Source organism: Lactuca serriola, chromosome 4 (genome assembly GCF_051521515.1).
Source record: "Lactuca serriola cultivar US96UC23 chromosome 4, Lser_US96UC23_V15, whole genome shotgun sequence".
NCBI lineage: Eukaryota > Viridiplantae > Streptophyta > Magnoliopsida > Asterales > Asteraceae > Lactuca > Lactuca serriola.
In genome coordinates, this window is record NC_136411.1 from 193,705,039 (window position 1) to 193,714,740 (window position 9,702).

A 9,702-nucleotide genomic window follows, 5' to 3' on the forward strand; every position below is an offset into this window, starting at 1 on the left:
AGTCTGGAATGCCTACCGGGCCCTCAACTCATATCTGGAGTACTCTAGGGTTTGTTGGCTACCGCACGGATCAGTACAACCTCAAGCCATCCTACATAACATGTCGACATGTATCATAACTAATGCACATATAGATAATCATACAGTATCACAGGTACTCCTACAGATCTACCCGACTAGCATATCAACTGGCATACAACACTAACTCAAACTCAACATATCAATAACTACTAGGATATCAAATCCAATGGGCCGACTTTGGTGCATTAGACCCCTTAGTATAGTGAGGATAACTCACCTGACACTACTAAAGTCTCGCTAATACCACTCCAGCTGCTGGTTGACAGGTTCCCGAACTATGAACATCAAAGAATACCCAATTAATAATTGGGTCCCATGCTCAAAGTCCAACTCACACTGCAAAAGCCCAAAAGTCAAGTAATGGGCCAAGGCCCAACATATGGCCCAATTTTCCAAATTGGGACCAGACCTCTACATGGTCTTTCCTTAAGGCCCATCCAATTAGTCCAGTCCAATTCCCATGGCCCAATATCACATAATCGTAAAGGCCCAATTGTGGCCCACCTATGGCCCAATTTTCCAAATTGGGCCCAGACCTTCACATGGGCCTTACCCTAAAGGCCAACAACACAGTCTAGTCCATATGATCATTCTTGGGTGGCCCATCACGATGACTTGATCTATCTCGACGTTGGAGGAGGAGTGGAGGTCGACGACGATTCACGAGAGGAACCCAGCCACCTAAGTGGTATAAGGTGGCGATGGCGACACAATATGACGGCTAGCAGCGGAAACAACTTCGTCTTCGGCGGCTACCACCATGGCTGGATGCCATGCTGGTTCTTCATGGCTTTTACTCGACTGAAAACCCACACACGCGAGCATCCGTATCACGAACCATGAACACTTACACGCGCAAGACACCCACCAAGCATGGCGGTGGTCGGAACAGGAAAGCAGGCAGCAGTGTCGACATTAGCAACAACGGGACAGAAGAAACGGGTACAACGGCAGCGCGACGACAAAGGTTGGTGGTCTACGACCCTAGCAGCAGGTTTCATCGACTCTCGGCGGTTCTCCGGTAGTAGCGACGCAACCTAGCACCGGCGACTGCTTGCTTTCAACAGGATCAGACAGCGGCGGCTAGGGCATGACAACGAAGTCCATTTGCGATCCCAATTGTCGTTGGCAGCGGGAAAGCGACATGCACATCGGTGGTCAGGATGGCGGCTTTGGACGCCGGCAGCCCACCTCATCACGATGACTTGAGCTATCTCGACGTGGGAGGAGGAGTGGAGGTCAACGACGACTCTTCTGGTGGCCTTAGCTGATCGGAAAGATGAGAGTAAGGGTGTTGGCGGCTGGAGGGTGAAGAGGGAGGCATAAGGTGGCGGCTACTAACAGATTGGGGTTAGGGTTTGAGTAGGCAAGGTTTTAAACAAGGGATCAAGAGGGAATGGAACCGGGTTCAAGTCCCGTGTTCTAATGAAACCCTGATACATTATTACAAGTTTAGCCCTTGTCTCCACAATTAAATTCATAATGGGTCCAATAATTACACTACATCCCCTGCTCTACGAAATTCCTTTCAGTACAAGTCCAAAATTACCAATTAGCCCTTCCTATAGAAAATCTTCTCATCTTAGGTCCAGAACTTACTCTTTAGTCCCTGCTTCCATAAATCCTTACATATTAAGTCCCATAATTACACTTTAAACCCTGGAGTTCAAATCTTTCCATTTGACTTCCCGAAACCAACACTTTATTAATTATTATTTGATCTTAGGCTCAAATAATATAAAATAATAATAATAATTACTTCCCGGGGTTCCTGATTTATTATCTAATTACTTTACTTAAAATGGGATGTTACAACTCTCCCCACTTAAATTTGATTTCGTCCTTGAAATCGTTTCTTCTTATTCCTTTCATGCAAAACAATCATGAACTACAATCCTGAGCTTCACCCTAGCCTTTCCAAGGCAACCGTAACCAACCCTCGCATGGTTCTAAGACCTGAACATAAACGAATCCCTTGCAATATGATCAAGTTTACTCAATTCGTAATCTGAAGTGTCGAGATGGTCTGGCTCCTTGACAGATTGCCCATACTGGATCATTGTTGAATGCATTGCACTTAACTCCCAACTGGCTACTCAACTTCTGATAACCTGAGGTTCCCACTAGAAAACAAAATCACAAATCCCACATTACTAACTATGATCCTTATTTCTAGAACCACATACATATAATAACCGGCTCATGAGCACAAATACTTATACCTGGCCTAATCAGCCTCAGGCTGGAATGCCAGGTATGCCTACGACAGGTCCAGTCATCCCTAGGATGGAATACCATCGTATCACACACATGTTTGGTCCAATCAACCCTCGGGTTGGAATACCAAACACGTCAGGTCCACTCAGTCATAGGGTCTGGTCATCCTCACGATGGAATACTCTAGATTGGAATACCACTATATACATAACTCAGTCTAACCCATAACTTGAAATCCAATGACCTATCATTGCATCTCATCCAAGATCCTCTGATTCATCACAACCGAGTAACACTCATCTGCAAATGACCTTAAGTAATTCCTTGCTTCCTTGATCTCTTAACGATAGTGGCGTTACTACAGTCCTATCACTGTCTCAAACTGATCTAATCCTTCTGGGTAAATCCGAAATCCAATCCATGGATTTCCATGTCCTCAATGTTGCACCCGAGCTGGTGGGTACTATCGTCCCTTTCGCGATCTAACAACGCGCTCTTGCTATCTACCAACTAAGTGAAGGCTGCGGCTATACCCATAGATTTACATCACTCAAGCACTGTCTGCTGCTAGTGAATGCTATGGCTACTCCCGCAGTCTTACAACACTTTCCATACCAGTCGAACATGCTCTCGACCTAACACACAACTGAACTTAATTCATGGCTAGAATCCCAACATGATCCCCAAATTTTGCTATCAAGCACCGAGAAGACGCGATTCCCATCCTGGGAAGTCTTACCGAACTCCCTACTCACACAATCCTCAAAATAAACAACCACTTGGGTTGTCTTCCTTCTTTACAACGATGCAAAACTTATCCCATTTTCAAAACCGATGTTGCTTCTGCATCCCGGGTCGATTCTCCCCCACTTAGATTCAATTAAGTCTTCACAATACATGGAAATTTGAGAATTCCCCTTCCTTCTTACTTTCCAACGATCGATCTGATGACAACTAGACCCTTTCCAACTAGTGCTTCATTACCAGCCAATCGCAAGTGATCACACACTTCGAAGAACTAGTTGAACACTTCTTGAGTCCCGGGGACTCCAACAGTACCTAATGCTCTAATGACCCCACTCCCAAATGTTAAAGTCCAAAGATAGATACTCCAACTAATGTCTCAACAACGAGCTACTTCCCTTGGTGCTTTCCTCCGCCAATCAATAATGTTTAGTAAAACCACTGAATCCTGACCATGCTGAATAACCATAATATGGGACCTTGTCCGCAGACCACCCATATAATACCCTTCTTCCCAAGTGCTCCACAAATCTCCCGCTCTCGGCTTTAGAAACCATTTCCCCTAATCTGGGCTACAACTGCTCCACAAACATAGTCTACAATTCCGAAAGTGCAATGGATCGCATAATCAATCCTTACCGTCTGATACAAGAGATCCAAGGTGAAATGGACCTCCAAAATACTTATGTCGAATCGACCTACCCGCGTTCACCAACGCTGAACTAATGTCGCCAATCCCGACGACTAACTGAACCGAGCTTGAACACAACCTGATCCTAGGGTCTCAAGTCTGCTCACTTCTTTCAGCTCGAAAACTGAAAGGGCAAAATCCTTGCCTTGGAAGACAACATTCCAATCCTATCAATTAACCATTCTAATTCCAGCTGCATAACTCCAGCTGAACATAATCATTACTCCTTTCCCGAGTCCCCGAGACTCACATTCTGGCCTCGAGCAAACCCCCGAAGCCTCAAACCTAGAAACTAATGTGCTAGACTCTCCCGCTTAACTTGCAGAATGTAACAAGTACAAAACATCTCCCTGATCCCAAGTAACTGTAGCCCTCGACTCATCAGAATATTCCCCAGTAACAAGTCCCGGTACTGAACAGCTCGACCAACTCCTCCCCCTGCCGTCGTTACAGTTGCTATAGCTGTTCCGGCAACCGTCTCGACAATGGCTACATAACGCTCGTTGAAATACTCAACCATGATGGTCTTGATAGACCCAAACATCTTCGACAACTGTTCCCTGACGACCCCGATCCCCTCCTCCGGGATGATCTTAGTAACATGGTCCTCTGACAATGCTGGCCTATCCCGACTGCCAGCTCCTGATCCTGACCCGAATCCGATCTCAAGACGTCTCGTAACCACCATTCTGACAATACACCAGGGAGATCTCTGATAATCCATACAATAACAGGGAACCTACTCCCAACCAAACCCTAGGGGTTGTGACTTCCTTGCTACGCGTATGGGTCCTGTGCTTTCAGTAGTACGGGCCCATACTACCTTCCACACCTACCCATATTTGTATCAAGTGTCATCATAACGACCTAATCGATATACATAATCCTGGTGAGCGCTCAATCCTAACTCATAGAGGAATGCTAAATATCTCGTAACTGGCCTACTTGTCTCATACAACCCACCCATCCCTGAAACATCCACCAACCCTGCATCACTAGACTATGCTAACCATACATAACGCTGGACCCCATAGACTTTCGAATATCCAATCCTACCCTAAGCTCCCAATCAAACAAGAACAGAACATAAGGCCAAATCAAACAATATCAGGCTATAAGATCTTAATTATGTACGGTCGTGGGAGGAGGAGTGGAGGTCGACGGTGATTCTTCTGGTAGCCTTAGTTGATCTGAAAGATGAGAGTAAGGGTGTTGGCGGCTTGAGGGTGAAGAGGGAGGCATAAGGTGGCGGCTACTAAAACATTAGGGTTAGGGTTTGAGTGGGAAAGGTTTTAAATGAAGGAACAAGAGGGAATGGAACCGGGTTCAAGTCCCGTGTTCTAATGAAACCCTGATACATTATTACAAGTTTAGCCCCCGTCTCCACAATTAAATTCATAATAGGTCCAATATTTACACTACAGCCCCTGCTCTATGAAATTCCTTTTAGTACAAGTCCACAAATTACCAATTAGCCCTTCCTCTAGAAAATCTTCTCATCTTAGGACCAGAACTTACTCTTTAGACCCTGCTTCCATAAATCCTTACATATTAAGTCCCACAATTACACTTTAACCCCTGGAGTTCAAATCTTGCCATTTGACTTCCCGAAACCAACACTTTATTAATTATTATTCGATCTTAGGCTCAAATAATATAAAATAATAATAATAATAATTACTTCCCGGGGTTCCTGATTTATTATCTAATTACTTTACTTAAAATGGGATGTTACATCGTTACTTACGATCTTGCTTGTCGTCATGCAGCAGAAAATGTCATCCCACAGAGATAAGAAGCATACATGTGAGACACCAATCTTGCAGATGGATTCTGCTACATTCCAAGTTGTAGTAACAGTTGCCATAAACGCTGCTATGGCACAACTTAACGCAAACAACACAACCAGAGGTCGAAATAGTGTCGACAACTCCAGCCAAAGTAACAACCATGGAAACCAAAAAGTGATAGCTTATCAAGGCACTCCAAAACCCAAGCTTAAGAGTAGGAAGTGAGAGTATGGGAGTAAGAGGAAGCGACAACCAACTCAAGGGTCCTCGAAGAAACCACATGTTGTTGCTGTCCACACGGCCATGACACATACTACATCAAAACTAGCAAGACCATATGCTGGAAGTCTTCCAAAATGCAACAAGTGCACTTTCCATCATAAAGGATCCTGCCAGAAGTCGTATTTCGATAGACGCAACAAGAGATGACACACCACCCGATACTGCAGATCTCAACCACAACAGAACAAACAGCCAAAATACAACAATAATAACGTTGGGGTTCGTCACACTTGTTACATATGTGGAGGGACCGGCCATTTCAAACGTAATTGCCCCAAAGTCAACAACCAGGAGGCAAGAGGATCAGGAAGGATCTTGACTTTGGGTCAAGGTGAGACAAATCAAGACCCGACGGTTGTTACTGGTATGTTCCCACATAACAACACTTACGCATGCATCTTATTCGATAGTGGAGTTGAGTGAAGCTTCGTTAGTAACAAATTCACACACTTACTAAAACAACAACCCAGAAGCTAAGCAAAGCCTTCACGGTGGAAATGGCTAATGGGAAAACCGAGACAACCAAAGATGTTTACATAGGGTGCACATTAACACTAAACAACCATTCATTTCAAATAGATTTGATATCAGTAAATATTAGGAGTTTTGATGAGATAATCGGCATGGATTGGTTAGGCCCCCACCGTGCTGATATTATGTGCCATGAGAAGGTTGTTTGCCTTCACCTCCCCAACCACGAAACCCTAATAATCTATGGTGATATAACTGGCGCCAATCTTCGTCTTATCTCGTGCATCAAGGCACAAAAGTGTCTGCTCAAGATAAACTACGCATTCCTCGCTCATGTTGTGGATAAAACCAAAGAAGAAGTAAACATTAAAGACACCTAGTGGTGTGCGACTTCCCGGATGTATTTCCAGAATACCTTCTGGGAATACCCCAGAAAGACAGGTTGAATTTCGAATCGACTTAATACCAGGAGCCACATCAATTTCCAAGTCACACTACAGGTTAGCTCCTACCGAAATGCAGGAGTTATCTAGCCAACTAAGCAAGATATTGAGCAAGGGATTCATCCGACCAAGCTTCTCACCTTGGGGAGCTCTGGTCTTGTTTGTTAAGAAAATGGATGGGTCCTTTAGAATGTGCATCGATTATAGGGAATGAAACAAGCTTACTGTCAAAAACCGATACCCATTTCCTCGAATTAACGATCTTTTTGACCAACTTCAAGGAGCTAGTTATTTACCGAAAATAGATCTGAGATCCGGTTATAATCAACCCCTACTTCGGGAAGAGGACATTCCAAAAACTGCCTTTCGAACTCGAAACTTTCATTACTAATTTTTCATGATGCCCTTCGGTCTAACAAATGCCCCCACTGCATTTATGGACCTCATGAATCGAGTCTGCCGCCCATTCCTTGATAAATTTGTGATTTTCTTCATCGACAACATTCTTATCCACTCTCGAAGCAAAGAAGAGCATGGTCAACATATCCAACAAATCTTGGAAACCCTAAGAGCTGAAAGATTATATGTGAAGCTCTCAAAATGCGAATTCTGGATCCGCAGTGTAAACTTTTTGGGTCACGTAGTCAGCGAGGAAGGGATTCACATAGATCCTTCCAATATCAAGGCCATAGAAGGCTGGGCTATTCCAAAAACACCAACATAAATCCGTCAATTCTTGGGTCTCGCAGGCTACTATTGAAGGTTTATCTAGAATTTTTCTAATACAACCAAACCCTTCACCACCTTGACACAAAAGGGTGTGTCTTTCAACTAAACGCAGAAGCAAGAAGCCGCCTTCCAAACCCTAAAGCAAGCCCTTTGTAGTGCACCAGTGTTATCCTTACCGGAGGTAACCGGAGATTTCGTAGTCTTCTGCGATGCTTCGAATCAAGGGTTAGGCTGTGTCCTTATGCAGCATGGAAAAGTGATAGCTTACACATCCATACATCTAAAGACTCATGAAGTAAATTACACCACTCATGATCTCGAGCTCGGAGCTGTGGTCTTTTCCCTAAAGATTTTGAGGCACTACCTCTACGGTATAAAGTGCACCATCTTCACCGATCACAAAAGCCTCCAACACATTCTAAACCAAAAGGAGTTAAACATGAGGCAGCGAAGATGGGCTGAGCTGCTAAATGATTACGAGTGCAAGATCAAGTACCACCCAGGCAAGGCTAACGTGGCAGCCAATGCCCTGTGCAGAAAAGAATACTCAGGTCGCCGGGTGAAAACCTTATCAATAACCATCCAGTCCTACCTAACCTCACAAATCAAGGAAGCCTAAATAGATGCATTGAAGTTGGAGAAATTCACAAATGAAACACTGCGTGGGATGGATAAAGAATTTGAAGCCAAAGAGGACAGAGCTTATTATTTCATAAATAGACTCTGGGTCCCTAAACTTGGGGGATTCAGAGAGGTGATTATGAACGAAGCCCACAAGACGCGATATTCCATTCATCCGGGTTCGGATAAGATGTACATGGACATTAAACAACACTATTGGTGGCCAAATATGAAGGCAGAGATTGCGACTTACGTGGGCAAGTGTCTCACTTGCCCCGAGGTGAAAGTGGAATACCAAAAGCCCTCGGGACTAGTACAACACCAAGTAATACCCGAGTGGAAATGGGAAAGGATTACTATGGACTTCCTAACCAAATTACCTAAGATGGCAGACGGGTTGGATGCTATCTGGGTAATCATCGATAGGTTAACTAAATTCGCCCATTTCTTGCTAATAAAGGAATCTTACAAGATGGAAAAGTTGATGCGAATCTACATCAAGAAAATCCTAAGTCTTCATGGGGTGCCAGTGTCTATTATCTCAGATCGAGATAGTAGATTTACCTCACAATTTTAGCAATCGCTTCAGAAGAAATTGGGAACACAACTTGACATTAGCCCTGCTTACCACCCTCAAACCGATGGCCAAAGCGAACGAACCATCCAAACACTCGAAGCCATGCTCCGAGCCTATGTAATTGACTTCGGAAAGTCGTGGGATACACACTTGCCTTTGGTTGAATTCTCATACAACAACAGTTATCACACGAGTATCAAGGTTGCTCCTTTTGAGGCACTATATGGTCACAAATGCAGATCGCCTCTATGTTGGGCTGAGGTGGGAGACACCCAACTAGCAAAAGGGAAATCACCACCCATCACTCTCACAGGGCCAAAAAATCATTCACGAAATCATAGAAAAGATAATCCAAATGAAAGCCCAACTCCAAGCGTCACGTGACCGACAAAAGAGTTACGCTGACAATCGATGAAAACCTCTAGAATTCCAAGTTGGAGATCGGGTGCTATTGAAAGTCTCTCTCTGGAAAGGAATGGTCTGTTTTGGGAAACGGGGAAAACTAAACCCACAATACAACAGACCGTTCGAGATTCTTGCCTGAATTGGCCCGGTAGCCTATAAGTTGCAGCTACCTTCAGAGCCCAGCAACGTACACCCCATGTTCCACGTCTCGAATTTGAAAAAGTGCTTATCAGATGAAACTCTTGTCATTCCTTTAGAAGAGATCGAATTAAACGAGAATCTCCTATTCCTCGAAGAACTAGTCGAGGTTATGGACCGAGAAGTGAAGCGTACGAAGCAGAGCCGCATTCCGATTGTGAAGGTTCGATGGAACGCAAAGCGTGGACCGGAATTCACATGGGAACGCAAAGACCAGGTGAAGCAGAAGTAGCCTCACCTATTCTCTCATTCAAAATTCTATCCTCATGTAAACATCAACTATTGTAAAACTTGTACTCTAAGTGAATATCATACTTTATGCTCAATCAAAATCATCCATTGAAATCAAAACTCACTCAAGAAGTTCAAAACCTAATACAATACATCTCATAAGGTCAACTATAGGTTGAAAACCCTAGAAACCCCGGTTCAAGTTAATATGGACTATGATCC